The following is a 15,498-nucleotide window of genomic DNA, read 5'->3' as shown; positions in this document are numbered from 1 at the left end:
ATATTTCTTGGTTAAGAAAGATGCACACACAATGTTTAGAAATTCGCCATATAATGGGCAAGGGCATCCTAGGTCACAAAGCATCCCACATTCACGCAAGGTTTGGGGAAGGACTGTACCTAAAGAGTGCGACGTAGACAGCCTAACATGCTACATATATGTCAAATGACAAGGTGGAAATCATATTTTCGATCCAAATCCACCTAGAATATGTAGCAATCAGCACAAAAACAATCTTGGCCTTTTAAAGTCAATTGAAAGTAGAAATTCAAGCCAAAGCACGAAGAAGTATTATATTTTAGCAGGAAATAAAAACAATTTAGCTCTTTAGATGATCCAATGTAAGCTTCGGTAAGCCTATCACATGCCCAAATAATCAATCAACTACATAGATCCTCAAAATACATTCATTAGGACTTGTCTACATTTGTTTGTGAGAATCCATTTCAAAATAGTCGTCACATCTCAAAAGTCAATATGAACTAATTTTCAAAGCTAAAGTCAATCATACTAACTCGATATTTGATATTTGTTGCTAGTTTGAAAGGAACACATAAAAAGTAGTTAGAAAAAATACAAACAGAAAGAAAGGAAAACGAAAAGGGGAAAACTGACATGAAGGCACGAACCAAAGAGTATCAAAACACAATATATTTTTTTGAGCAAAACTTAATTGTATTTAAAATCAATAAATGAGAGAGCAAAATTGCTTCATCTCGACAATTTTGATAGAACCATTATGCAAAATTTGACTAACAAAAACTGTTAGATTATATTTTCTACATCGATTATTGTAGTTATGTTTGATCAAATAACATTTTCAACAAATGCAGGGATAAGTTAACTAGTCATCCTTCCCAAACCTTAACATTGCCATCTTGTTCTTTTTTTCTACAATGGACAAGAAAAACATATCAGAATTGGGAAGAGGGAAAAAGTATAACATTCAGGAAAGATTTGCAACTTCATGTCAAAATCAAAAGAGAAGGCAAACTTCTATCACATAGTTCTTCAAAACAAATCAAAGAAACATTAAGAATGACCAGAAAAGGATAAGGAGATACAACATTACACAACTATTTCCCTTTTCTATTTTCAAGTCATTCCTCAATTCCAATTTTTTTTTAGATCTTCAAGGTATCGCCAATTCACCAATTTACTTCTATGATGAAAACTTGAAGGTAATTCTGCAAAACAAAGTAAAAATGAGAAATTCATCATAATACTACAATAAATTAGTTCACAAAATAACAAACTTAACAAATTGAAATACAGAACTGATCCCCAAACACTTCCTCAATTCGAAAATAGACAGAAAGTTGGAAAGACCCAAAAACACTTCCTCAATTGCTCTGTAAGACACTATAGTCATGTATGAAAAATCTCCCAACTTTATTATATAACAAACATATACGGTTGAATGTTTCCTAAGATCTATTCATGAGTAATATGATGAAAAGGGCTTATAATTTAACAGAAGAGTAGCCAAAACTCCTATTGAAAATAAAGAATATAGATATTTGACAGAAGAAAAATCAAAACTCCAATTGAAAATACAGAACAAATTAGATATTTGAGAGAAGAAAACACACTGTGTGTAGAGAATTAAGGGAAAAGAAGAACGTAACAATTGTCAATGAAGAGCAGAAGATAGGGAAGCGAAGGTTAAATAGGAGATAATAAAAATGACTTTTTGATGTTCTGTTTAAAATCTCTAACATGAATATATTTAAACTTCAAAAATTTGAAAAAAAAAAAAAAAGAAAAGGAAAAAAAGATAAATAGCAATTCTTGTCAATAAGGCATGCCACATCAACAGGTTGCTCTTTTTTATATATATATAGATATATATGTATGTATGTATGTATGTATATGTATAATATATGTATATGTATATATTGATTTGGAATAAAGAAAACGTAATTTTCAAGTTCATGGATATTAGGATCATTCTTCATACCTTATTGTAGAGATCGTAGCGTAATTTGACCCTTGGAGTTTAGAAAACTTAGACCCGAGGTGGTTTTCTCCGCTCTTGTTGTAAGAATGATTACAAGATGACTTTTAGTGTAAAGAGTTGTTCTTAGGGTCTTAATCACGCATATTGAAATTGGGAACGACTTAGGGACATATAAAGATCCAATTGCCCTTAAAATATACTTAAAAACAATGTCATATCGACAGAAATAAGGGGGGTTGCGGCGCGACCCCTAGCGCGAAGCGGCCGCTTTGCGGCACAACCCCTGGCGCGGGCTAACCCCCTCGTGGTGCGGGACCATCGCACGGGTGAGGCAGTAGCCTCCCGCGGTGGCCCACGTGGTGCGGGCTATCGCGCGCTATGCCCCCAACCTGTGGATTCATAACCAGTAAGTATAGGGATATGAATTCGATCCTTCTCACTGCCCAAGAGTGAATTGACAGTCAATTCTTGATCGTAGCTACTGACCAAAGAGATCCTATTGCATACCAGAGAGTTTAGCATATAGGATTTGCAGATGGCACTTATTAACAACAAAACCATGAGGTTAAGGCGCATATTTAAATTTCTTCTTCTGAAATTTGGTTATTGAACTCTGTCCAGCTTCAAGTTGGATCTTAACTGCCTAGGCAAGTAAACATCTGGATTGAAGAATAAAGTGTCCTCTAGTTCCAAGCTCGAGTTGACTAGATGATCCGCTACTTGATTGCCTTCTCTTAAGACATGAGCAAAAGTATAGTAGCCTTCTTCCTGCAATTTTCAAATCTCCTGCACCTAATACTTACACTGCCACATGGGGTTAGAAACGTTGTTGTTGGGTATACACCAGTAGTAACGAATTGGACTCTTCTATTATGCCCTTCCGGTTATGATCGTGACACCACTTCATATCGGTTAGAACAGCTTGAGATTCTGCTAAGTTATTCAAACACTGATCCATAGGCTCAATAAAGACCATGATCATGTGTCCAAACTCATTCCTCAAACTACCACCTTCAGTAGCAGGCCCTGGAATTCCTTCACTACAGCCGTCACAGTTAAGTTTTAGCCTTCCACTAGGTGGCCTCTACCATTATAGTGATGTGAATTCTAGGAGTAAGATGCTAAAATTCTGGGAGCTATATTCTGCCACTGTCCTTTCAACCCTTTAGTTACTAGTCTGGAGTTTTTACCCTTTGCATCCGGCATTGATGAAGGTAACTAATCAAATATGTTGCCATTGAACGTCAGTGTTGAGGCTTTCACGAATACCATGTTCAAGAAACTATTTAAGCCTACAGGAAAGTGCAAATGTTTCAGCCGCATTATTTGTTCCTTACTGGTCCACATTGTCCTTGTCTGCAACTGTCATCACATCTAGTTTTACCCATCCCAGATTAGGTTTGCACAATTTTACCGTAGTGCTTGTCCATTGATGTGAGAGTTTCTCCATATGTTGACAGAAATTTCTCCAAGGAATATGTAGTTCAAATTCTCGAAATTTCATTCGAATGCTGCTTTGCAAGGATTTCAGAATCTACTTTTTAGTCTTGAAGTTTATGCAAGTGTTTTGGAGGAATTATTTTTCTCTTGATTTATTTTCTAAACAAAATAGTGCAACTTGAGTTGCTCGGCTGAAATTTCATGAGTCACTATGGAAATTGATTTGATGAGTAAAGTGGATCTACGATCAACATTTGTTGTAGTTGTAGAAAAAAATATTTAGCAAGCCGATAGTACACATGGCAGGAGACAAAAGATCAGCTTCATTGGAACTATGAAACGTTTCTTTTGGTAGTCTGCATGTAACAACTTAGTAACATTTTCTGAGTACTTGATATGTTCCTCGAATCCAAATGTTCATCACCTTTCCATTTTATCCACAATCAACTTCTTGGTTTTGTACTTTCATCTAAGGAGAATAACTTGTTAATATAGCGGATTCTTTCCTGTAGGATGTGCTGTCAAAATACATCAATGAGGATGAACGAAGCAGGAGGTTTGAGACACATCATTTCAACTGCTCATTGCTTCATCTGAAGACCATCAAGCTCATTAACTATTTTGGACCACTAAGGAAAAGTAAGTCAGTACTGTCATCAGCAAAATATCTGCTCAAGCATGAAACCGTGCTAGAAAAGTTTTTATTGCTGCCAGATACAAAGAGACTGTTACATCTCAGGATTATGTTAAAATGGAACTGGAGTTGCAAGCTTTCTGAGATCCTCTTCACATGCTTTATTTATCTTTTCATATTGATAATTTGAGTTAAACTTAACACCGGTTACTTTATGGTTGTAGCTGGTTTGTAGCTAGTAGACAAAGGTTAGGATTTTACTTGTTAGGGTATCTTTACTAGATTTTTTGTTAGCATAACAGGACATCGTGGACTCACAGTTCCCTTTTAAGCTTCCCTCTGTTTTATCCAGATTCGCTGCATAGGATCCATTTAACACAGATCTTTCATCCTTCTGTAGTTGCTTGTAAGTGTTGAAAGTGTGAATAGGATCCATTTAACACAGATCTTTCGTCCTTCTGTAGTTGCTTGTACTTTTGAAAGTGTGAAATTAACTTTTGAATGCTGGACTTAAAGTTGATATTTCATCTTGTAAAATGATTAGCTCTGTGGAGCAGCTGTTTGCTGCTCAGTGCTCACTGTCATATTATATGCCAACGAAAAAAGTAGAGAATACATAGTATTGGAGAAACAAGTTTTTCTATAATATTGAACTATGACTGTCTTTAACGGAGTGACATGAACAATGACAATCCAAATCAAGTAGTCTTGGAATTGAAGGGTAGTTGTTATTTTTGCACGCGTGCAAGATAATTTGTCTTTTGGAAGATTGAGTGGTAAAATGATTTGTTTTTATAGATTGATTGAGTCTCGAATACCATCTTAGGGTTTCCCTATTTGTTAAGGAACATATGTTTGAGGAAACATCTTCTTTATTACTCCTTTTGCCCAACCATCAATGTTGAGCTACATGGATAGTGACAATTCAAATAGCCGATCCAATTTTATAGAGCATGATCGTTCTTCAAACTTTTTTGCATGTAGGTTGCAACACTTAATTCTTTCCCGTGCAGCTTATCAGAATAAATATACCAACATAGCTAGACTGTGGGAGGGAAAATCAATCACATTATTGAATTAGTAGCATTCGTCCTTGGTCTTTAAGAAAGGAAAATGTAGTTATATTAGTAAACAAAATATGGTGAGTCCGTACTGGACTGAAATCAGTGAACCACCCCCAAGAGTACAGGTCACGACTCACAAGTGACCTTCTCGAACATGTTATATACTTGTTCAAGACTTGAACAAATGACTTTACTCCCTTACAAATTATCAAAAAGCACAAGTTCAGCAACTTTTCCACCTCTTATCATTCTACTATCATATTTTTTTACCAAAAGATGCCACATCAAACATCACCTATATATATTTATCTTTCCAGTGGAGACTATATAAGATAAATAAACTAGAATAGTTTTTCGATGGGTAAAGAAAATTTAATTTTTATGAATATATCTGGTCAAGCACTAGGACCATGCTCGTGAGTACAAAAATTATATACAACTCATGCTACTCGTGAGGGTTTAAGTCTGTCACCACAGCAGCCTTCTGACTACGTAACAAAAAGTATTTCGTTCAAAGCACCAGCTATTTCTTTCCTTCTGTAATACCCCCAGCATGCATGACGGGCCAAGGTTCCACTGCTTTGCTTTATTTACAAAATTAGTTCGATATGTTGCAATCGTTTCAAATGATAAGAGGCCAAAGGTTATCAATAAGAAAAGACAACTGAAGCGTGCAGAGAGGATCTTGGAAAGCTTAGGAACTCCTGTGTCATTTTAGCAAGATCTGGAAATGCATCACTCCCTAAGAATGTGGCAGAAATGACAAACTTTTCTAGCACAATGGCATGCTTGAGCAGATATTTTACCAATGGCAGCACAAATTTGTTTTTAGTAGTCCATAAAGGTCGTCGATCTTGATGGTCTTCAGATGTGGAAATGAGCCGTTAAAATTATGTGTCTCAAACCTCTTGGTCTGTTCATCCTCATTTGTGTACCTTGACAGCAGGTCCTGTAGGAAAGAATCTGCTATATTAACCAGTTACTCTCCTTAGATGGACATCGTAAGTACTTAGCAAATGTTACAAAGTGGTACATGCAAACAACAGCAAATATGCTCAAAGCTTCATCGAATCTGATCATTTATCCCAGCATGAAGGTGAGAACAATCAATTTTGATAGTGACAACATGAAGTTTCTGTCAAGGAAACTCAAGCTGAACCATTTTCTTGACAAAAACAAATTGAGAGAACAAAGAGACATTTTTATAACATAAAACAGGAAATATGTTATTAACAAAAAGAGCTCTCTACCCTAAAAACCCTACGTAAAAATCCCTAGTTTTGAGATCACCGTCGGATGGCCTTAATGGCCGTCGGCCACTCTCCACCGGAGATTGGCCAGCACCCAAATGGCACCGCTATCGTAGTACCCCCCACAACTATGAATTAAGCAGCTACATTGCAACCAGAGCAACCATTCCCATAAAGCCATTAACGTATCTGCATGGTGCACCAAGAGTGGTTTGGGATGAGGAGGAAGTGTCCCAAATGATTATCAATGAAGATTTAGAATATGCTGTTGTAGGGAAGTTCTCAAATGGTTGGCCGGACATTCAGGAATTGAGGAAACTCATTCCAAAACAATGTGAACTCAAAGGGGATGTGAATATAGGTTTATTATGTAATAGGTACTTCTTAATAAGAACGTCAAGGATGGAAGATTACGTTAACCTATTATCGAAACCTATATTTTACATTGCTCACAAAAATTGGAATTATCCGATGCGGACATTGAAGTGGGATCCTGTGTTTGATCCGCAAGAGGAGACTTCCATTGCAATTGCATGGATATCATTGCCGGCGCTACCACCAAACTTCTTTGGCAAAGAGTCCGTTTTATCATTGGCTGCAGCAGTGGGCAAACCTTTGCAAGTGGACATGGCAACCAGCAACAAGACAAGACCCAGTTGTGCAAGGGTGAAAGTGGAAGTGGATCTTTTAATAGAATTGCCAAAGCGTGTTAACGTTGGAATTAAGAAGAAGTCAGGAGAAATAGTAGCAAAGTGGATCACCATTAAATATGACTATCTACCAAAATACTGCAAAAACTGCAAATTGCAAGGTCACAATGAGAAGGAATGCTTTGTGTTGCATCCATATTTGTATTCGAAAGATGAAGACGATAATGATAAGGAGGACATTAAAGTGAGCTGTTAAGACAAAGTTGAAAAGGAGCCGAAGGAGGTGGAAGAGGATGGTAAAGAAAAATCAACAATAATGATAGTAAGTTTCAACAACAAAGAAGAAGAAATGGAGGCAAGAGAGCCAAACAACAACAACAACAACAAACCCAGTGTATTCCCACTTTGTGGGGTCTGGGGGGGGTAAGATGTACGCAGTCCATACCTCTACCTCTGATGAAGTAGAAAGGCTGTTTCCGAAAGACCCCCGGCTCAAGTTACGAGATATCAAACAAACACATAGTACAGCACAGAAGCAGATGACATAACATAGATACTGCAGCCATAAGGAATATAAAACAGAGTAAAGCAGGAATGCAGGAATATAAAGCAGAGGAAAGCACACAGATTCGTAACAAACATAGAACACGGAACACGGAACAGAACATTGAATACGGAATCATACCAGGAATACACCCCCACCAATTACCTCCCTACATTAGCGACCCGAACAGGCCCTAATCCTCTGCCGTAATTCGCGTCTTCCAGACCTTCCTATCTAGGGTCATGTCCTCGGTAAGCTGTAACTGTTCCATGTCCCGCCTAATCACCTCACCCCAGTACTTCTTCGGTCTACCCCTACCCCGTCTAAAACCATCCAACGCTAGCCTCTCACACCTACGGACCGGGGCATCCATGCCCCTCCTCTTCACGTGTCCGAACCATCTCAATCGTGCTTCCCGCATCTTACACTCCACTGAAGTCACCCCAACCTTCTCCCGGATAGTCTCATTCCGAGCTCTATCCCTTCGGGTCAGTCCACACATCCAGCGCAACATCCGCATTTCTGCCACCTTCATTCTTTGGGTGTGGGAGTTCTTAACTGGCCAACACTCCGCTCCATACAGCAAGGCCGGACGGACTACCACCCTATAGAATTTACCTTTAAGCTTGGGCGGCACCTTCTTATCACACAGCACCCCCGATGCAAGTTTCCACTTCATCCATCCCGCCCCGATACGGTGCGAGACATCCTCGTCAATCTCACCGTTACTCTGGATCACGGACCCGAGGTACTTGAACTTATCCCTTTTCTTTACCTCCTGCGCTTCTAGCCTCACCATAGCCTCACCAAGAGAGCCGGTTTTCATAATAGAGGAGGTATGATACAGAGGTGGAGCCAAAGAGAGAAAGTGATAAATGATGAAGTAGTCACAATAGGCAACAAGTTTGAAATGCTTAACAATGATGAATCTGATAAGCAAGTGAACACCAACGACGTTTAAAGGCAGGAGTCACAACAAGAAAAAAGTAATAATCAGTCAGCAACAAAGGGAGCTACAAAGGGGAAGGAAATCAGGTCAACAAGAAAATGGGTGGAAGAGACTTTTCAAGTAACAAATGATAAGGCAAACAATCCTCATATGACAGGAAACAAAGAGGACAACGCAGCACAAGAAGGAGGTAACCAGAGCAAACATAGCAGCACAAGTAGTTGAGGACATACAAGGAACACATGTTACTAAGAAAACTGATGGGAAGGTGATGGAGATAGTAGAAGCAGTTGACTCATATCAAGAGCAACAACATCAAAAAACAAAAGAGAGTGGGAACAAAGAAAAAGAACCACCAGATGATCATCACAGAGCAAATAGTGAGATGGATGCTGAAGAATCCTCAACTGGACACCAAAATTCAAGCACAAAAGAAGTGGAACAAGTTAGCAAAAGGGACATGATACAAGAAGATAAAGAGGTGGAGAGAAATGAAGAAGAGGATGAAGAGGATTTGCAAGAAAATATTAAGGAAGTTGGTGCTAAAGGAGACTTATCTCCTAGGCATGTTAGAAAGTTAAGGGCAGAAAAAAGAAACAACAAAGTATCAAAGGCTAGAAGTACAAGGAGTAGCTCGGCAAAACCTAATATTTCTAAATAATGACTGAACATCTTTGTTTTGGAATATAAAGATCAGTCAAACACTCAAAATTCCTTTGATAGAGTGATTGATCTTAAAAAAAGATAAAAGGTCTCTTTTATAGCTCTTCTGGAACTCTTTCCAGGGGCTACAAGAATTAGACAGTTATAGGAGTAAGTTAGGGATAAAAAATGCTGTAGTTCATTGCTCATCAAAGATTTGGATTTTCTAGAATGATGATTGGGAAGAAAAAGTGATGTATGATTCTCAACAGCAAATAACCATGTAATTTACTCATTCTGCCAATAGAAAGGAGTTGTGGATAACCACAATATATGCTAGATGCAATGCTTTTGAGAGATTACAACTTTGGGAGGAGCTGGAAAAAATAAGCAATGAGGTTAATAAGCCCTGGATAGTCGGAGGTGATTACAATGTTATTCTTAATGCAGATGAGAAACTTGGTGGTTTTGATGTTACTTTTGATGAAACAATTGACTTTGCTTAATGTGTTAACAATTGTGCACTCTCAGACCTGGTTTATAAAGGTAGTACATATACTTGGTGTAATGGCGGAATAGAGGATGAGTGCATTTTCAAGAGGTTGGATAGAATCTTGGTTAACTAACATTTCTTGCAAGAGACACCTAATTCCGAGGTAGAACATTTAGTACGAGATGGATCAGATCATAGTCCACTTCTTTTAAAATGTAATTGGCGCAGTGAAAGAGTTTTAAAACCTTTTAGGTTTTTAAATTTCTGGACACATCACAGTACTTTTAAAGATGTGGTTCAAGCAAATTGGAACATCTCAGGGCGATCCTTTCCATATTTTTAATGAGAAGTTAAAGCATTTAAGGAAGGTGCTGGCTATTTGGAGCAGAAGCACTTATAGGAATATCTTTCACAAAGTATCAAAATTGGAAGATATTGTAAGAGTGAAGGAGTTGCAACTAGAAATAAATTGTATAGAAGAGAATCAAATGGATTTGAGAGCAGCAGAAGAAGAATTGAGGAAGCATTACCAGTTAGAAGAGCAATTCTGGAAGCAGAAGTCTGGAATGACATGGTTCAAGGATGATAATAGAAATACTAAGTTTTTTCACAATTATGTCAGGGCCAAGAGCAAGAGACTCTGTATACATGAAATAGAAAATGAGTAGGGAACAGTTTTGCAGGAACTACGTAGTATTAGGGAAGAAACAATGAATTGTTTTAAAAAACAATTTATGGAGGACAACAAGAATGAGGAGTATAAATTGCTACACGGTATTCCAAGTATCATTTTAGAGTCATAGAAAGAGATTATGGATAGAACACCAATTGAAGATGAAATCAGAAAAGCAATTTTTTTCACTCAACAGTGAAAGTGCTTGTGGTCCGGATGGTTTTTCAGGGAAGTTTTATCAGAGTTGTTGGGATATCATCAAGACAGATGTCATTAATATGGTAATTTCTTTCTTTTGCTGATATGAACTACCTAGGTATGTAACTCATACTAATCTAGTGCTTATACTAAAAAAAGGTGTTCAAGAGATTTACTGATCTAAGACCAATAAGTGTAAGCACATATATTAGTACAGTTATATCCAAAGTAATTCATGGAAGGCTGGTGGATTTGTTGCCTATGATCATTTCTCAGAATCAAACTGGGTTCATAAAAGGAAGAAGTATAGCTAAGAATGTCCTGTTGACTCAGGAGATAATCAGGGATATAAACAGAAGGGATAAGTTTCATAATATTGTGGTTAAGTTAGACATGGCTAAGGCTTATGATAGAGTTACTTGGGTCTATATGACCAAGGTGATGAGGAGGTTTGGGTTTACAGAAAGAATCATAGATATGATTTGGAGATTAATGAGAAATAATTGTTATTCTGTATTAGTTAATGGTAAATCATATGGGTTCTTTCAATCCTCTAGGGGCCTTAAGCAAGGAGATCCTCTTTCCCCTGATCTTTTTATTATTGCTGCAGAGGTGTTGTCAAGGAGCCTTGGATTTGGCATGCCTAAGTGGAGTGAAAAGATTAATCACCAATTATATGTAGATGATACAATCTTGTTTTGTTCAGGTCATAACGGGCCGATAAGGAAGATGATGAATGTGTTGGTGGAATTTGAGAAGGTGTCTGGTCAACTCATTAATCTCTCCAAAATCTTTTTATACATACATGAGAAGGTTCCATTAGAAGTCAAGAATATAATAAGGAGGTACACAAGTATTTATATAGGTTCCTTCCCATTCACCTACTTGGGATGTCCTATCTACTATGGTAGAAGAAAGAAAAGTTACTTTGAGGATCTGATTCAGTAAGTAAAAAGGAGGATTTTAGTTTGGCATAGCAGGTTCTAGACATATGGTTGAAGATACACTCTTATCAAAAGTGTTTTGCAATGTTTACCTATCTATCTGATATCAGCTATGAACCCTCCCAAAGGGGTTATTGATCAAATACATAAACTAATGGCTAAGTTCTTTTAGAGTAATACAGGGGGGCTGAAAGGTAAACACTGGATTGCATGGGATCAATTGTGCAGTCCAATGAATGAGGATGGAATAGGTCTTAGATCACTACATTTAGTAGCTGATGCTTTATTTGCAAAGCTTTGGTGGAATTTCAGGACATCTGCAAGAACCCTTTGGAGCAACTTTATGTGGAACAAGTACTGTAAAAAGAAACATCCAGTGATAGCACAAGTTATAGGGGCATCACTAATTTGGAAGAAAATGATACAAGTGAGGGAAGAAGTGGAACATAATATATGGGGTCAAATCAAGACAGGAGAGGTAAGTGTCTAGTTTGATAACTGGACTAAGCAAGGTGCTTTGTATTATATGGAGGATCATGATCAAGGGGGTGTGGAAATAGAGGTAGAATAAATTGATGCTCAGTCGGTATTTATCAGAAGACATGATGGATTATATAGTGAACAATATCACTCCGACCTTGCAAAATGATACACGAGATAGATCTTGGTGGATGGGCAGTACTAATGGTAATTTGACTGTTAGGTCTACTTGGGAGTTGTTAAGATCCAAATATGAAAAGAAAGAAGAATATCTATAAATCTGGAACAAGGAACTACCATTCAAGATGATTTTTTTCTTAAGGAGAGTTTGGAAGGCAAGAGTTCCTACAGATGACAATTTACAGAAGATGAGAGTGAACTTGGTGTCTAGATGCTGGTGTGGTGACCCAAGTAATTAGGAGACTATAAATTACCTTTTCTAACATCTTTAATAGCTTTAAAGCTATGGAGGTTCTTTGCTCATTTTATAGGTATTAAGGATGAAGGGAGACAACTATCTCATCATTTGAGGATATGGTGGAATTATCAAGGCTCAAGAAGGAAGTAACAGTTATGCAGGCCATTCCAGCTCTAATCCTATGGGCACTATGGAAAAAAAGAAATAACATTAAGCATGAAGGTCATACTACATTCTCTGGGATGGCTTATCAGATTTAACAAAGCCTTACTTACTTGATGAAGAAGAGATATAAAATCTAGGCTGCTCAATTATGAAATGGGAAGACATGATCAATTTTGTCACAAGATATAAACCATGGATTCACTATCACTTGGTGAAATGGGAGCTCCCACAAGCTGGCTACATTAAATGCAATACAGATAGGGCTTGCAGAGGCAACCCAGGTATTGGATCGTATGGTTTCTATCTAAGAAATGAAGAAGGAGACTTGATATATGCTCAAGGTGAGAACATTGGTTTTACTACTAATGTGGTTGCTGAAATGAGGGCATTACAAGAAGAAATTAAGTATTGCAAAGAGAATAACATCATAAAAGTGCAGGTTGAGTCAGATTCTTTGATATTGGTTCGAGTGCTTAAAAGGGTATGGCAAGTCCCATGGGAAGTGATAGAGCTACTGGAGGACATAAGAAGGAATGAGGACCTAATCGACCTACAAAATCAGCACATATACAGAGAAGGGACTGCACTAGCAGATTACATAGCTAATTTAGCAATTGATATGCCAAGCAAACTGAGATTTCACACATTCCAATAATTACCAAGCAAAGGCAGGAAAATCATCAACATAGAGAAAACACAAATTACTTCAGTAAGGATAAAAGCTAAATACATCAGGCCACATGCAGAATTTGATCAACAGAGACAGAGATCCTAAGGTCACAGATTCTAACTAGTACAACTGTTAATCAAATTACTAATCTAGGTTAGCTCAAAAAATCACCAAAAAAAAGGGTAATGGCATTAACTTCAGTAATGAGCACAGAAGGGCAGCATCAAACTCAGGTGTGAAAAGGATGGCTATTGTGATGAAATTGGAGAAGAAGGAAAAGGTATACCATTGGGATCTCTCTCAGATGTATTCCTCTTCAGATCACAACCTCCACAAATCCATCCACCTTCATCAGTTGAAAATAAGAAAGCTTTTACCTAGATTAAGATCTTGTGCTAATAAAAAAGTATATTCATCATGGGAATGAGGGCTCCACAGCAATAGAGTCATCAATGAGTAGCATTGAAGAAGAAGATGGAAAGTTCTCTTTTTTGGAAAGTACAGTCCTTCAATAATGGTAGGGTTTTAGAAAGTGGACTGGACCCAAACAATTTCTATTTCAGGCATTATGTAATTATGGGCCTTTTGCCAGATTTGGTTTATGATTATTAATGAAATGGCCATGCGGCCAGTAAAAAATTTATAAAAAAAAAGAGAACAAAGAGTTCCTCTAAACATCTTACACAAAAAACTGAACAATAAGCACACTGCTGCAGCAGATTTAGCAAAGAGAAGACATCAACTTTCCAAACTAAAAAATAGATTCTAAAATCCAAACAACACAACATTAAAATAAAATTTCCAATGGATCTGTATCTGTAACACATTGAGAAATACTCACCTTGATGGACTAGCACTGTAAAATGGTGCAGACCTCATCTAGGATGGTTAAAACTAAACACAGATGGTAGTTATGGATAAAGAGGATGCGGACCACCCTTAACTTAATGTAAATATTGTCAAGGGAGTCACAAAATGTTTTGGCACTATTAAGCTATTATTGAAGAGATTAATGATTCAAAGAGTAGTCAAGGTGCACAGTATTAAAATAGAAGTCTCTGTGTGGCTTATTCTTTAGTTCGATACAGTCACCTATTGGATGCAGAAAAGAAAAATTTCAGCTTTATCTAGCTACCGAGAGAAACAAGAGAGAAATGAAGAATTGACAAGTGGATCTCCCTTCTTACAAAATTTGAAAGAAAACCCAGAGCTTATCTTCTCCAATAATGCAACAGGATGAACTTCCTGGTCTGATCCTCTTCTGTCAGTTCACATGTTACTTATCTCACTTTTTGCTCTATTTAATTCTTATAGAAACTACATACACGGGGACACTCTCCACAAGTACATAAGTTAAGTTATGTTTCAATTGCAAATTGGATTGCTCTTCCTATACAAATTCCCTCTTTTTCCTTACACTTGGGGGCTTGTCTCCCAGACTTTTGTCGAGTTGTACCTTTTTTCAATAGGTAAGCTAGTCAGGTCCCCCTCTTGATAACATATAATCATTATCTATAAAATATATCACTTAGGTGGCTTAATTTTTTTTGAAAAAAAAAACTTTTATGATTTTTTTCCTGAAGTACTTAAGATCAGAAATATGTTGATATGTATCAACTTCTTCCTCAAATAATTGTTGTTTGATATGGATAACATGAGGTAACTAAAATTAAAGGTCTAAAGGAAACTTACTCTTGGTCCAACATCACACCAGTCAATAACCAATGACTCAAGATCAATGAGCTCTGTAGAAAGCTGCAAATTTCAGGAAAGTCCAAATAATCTTCGGCTACGTTAAGTTCTAAGAATTTCCAACTTAATGGTGGAGACCGCCACCCTCTTAAGTCCAAGAATTTCTGTCTTGATGGTGGAGACCACCACCCTCTCAACTCTAAAGAAAACATGCACTTATAAACCAAATGGATAAACCAGAATATGTCAAAATAATGAATTATGATATACTTGATAAAAAAGATGAAAATTGTTTAATGCTACACGATTTTCCACATCAAATTGTTCATAGTTGGTTTGAAAATCCAAACATGGAACTTTAAACACTTTGAAAAACCCATCAACATGACTTAATGTTATTCAAACAATTGGAAGCTCTTTACTATTTAGTCCTTACTAACTTAGTTTATCAAATTATCCTAAGCAGGGTTAACGGTACTGAAGTGTTGATCCAATAGCAAATAAAATTTTCCTAAAAAGATTTTGATTTTCTTTTTGAAACTGAAAAAAGATTTTGAATTTTGGATAGTGAAGAGTATGAATACACCTCGATGCACTAGCTACCCAATTCAAGATTCTTGACATGGGCAACA

General features: G+C 37.1%; 2 long non-coding RNA genes across 3 annotated transcripts; one reads left to right on the top strand and one right to left on the bottom strand.

Annotated features, from left to right (window-relative positions):
* The first annotated feature begins 1,882 nt into the window (after positions 1-1,882).
* Positions 1,883-4,385, top strand: LOC124886732. Of its 2 annotated transcripts, none has more exons than XR_007044024.1 (2): positions 1,883-2,524; positions 3,913-4,385. It is a non-coding gene; the product is annotated as an uncharacterized LOC124886732 (long non-coding RNA). The 2 variants fall into 2 exon arrangements; XR_007044025.1 differs by having other exon boundaries at positions 1,883-2,711.
* A 1,063-nt stretch (positions 4,386-5,448) lies between these two features.
* LOC107856980 lies at positions 5,449-14,774 on the bottom strand. Its single transcript, XR_001670754.2, has 2 exons — positions 13,461-14,774; positions 5,449-6,047 (listed from the first exon to the last, which is right to left on the bottom strand). It is a non-coding gene; the product is annotated as an uncharacterized LOC107856980 (long non-coding RNA).
* Positions 14,775-15,498: the final 724 nt, after the last annotated feature.

Source organism: Capsicum annuum, chromosome 8, assembly GCF_002878395.1.
Source record: "Capsicum annuum cultivar UCD-10X-F1 chromosome 8, UCD10Xv1.1, whole genome shotgun sequence".
NCBI classification, from domain to species: domain Eukaryota; kingdom Viridiplantae; phylum Streptophyta; class Magnoliopsida; order Solanales; family Solanaceae; genus Capsicum; species Capsicum annuum.
The sequence above is the reverse complement of the archived record's forward strand: the minus strand, read 5'-3'. Positions and strand labels throughout refer to the sequence as shown.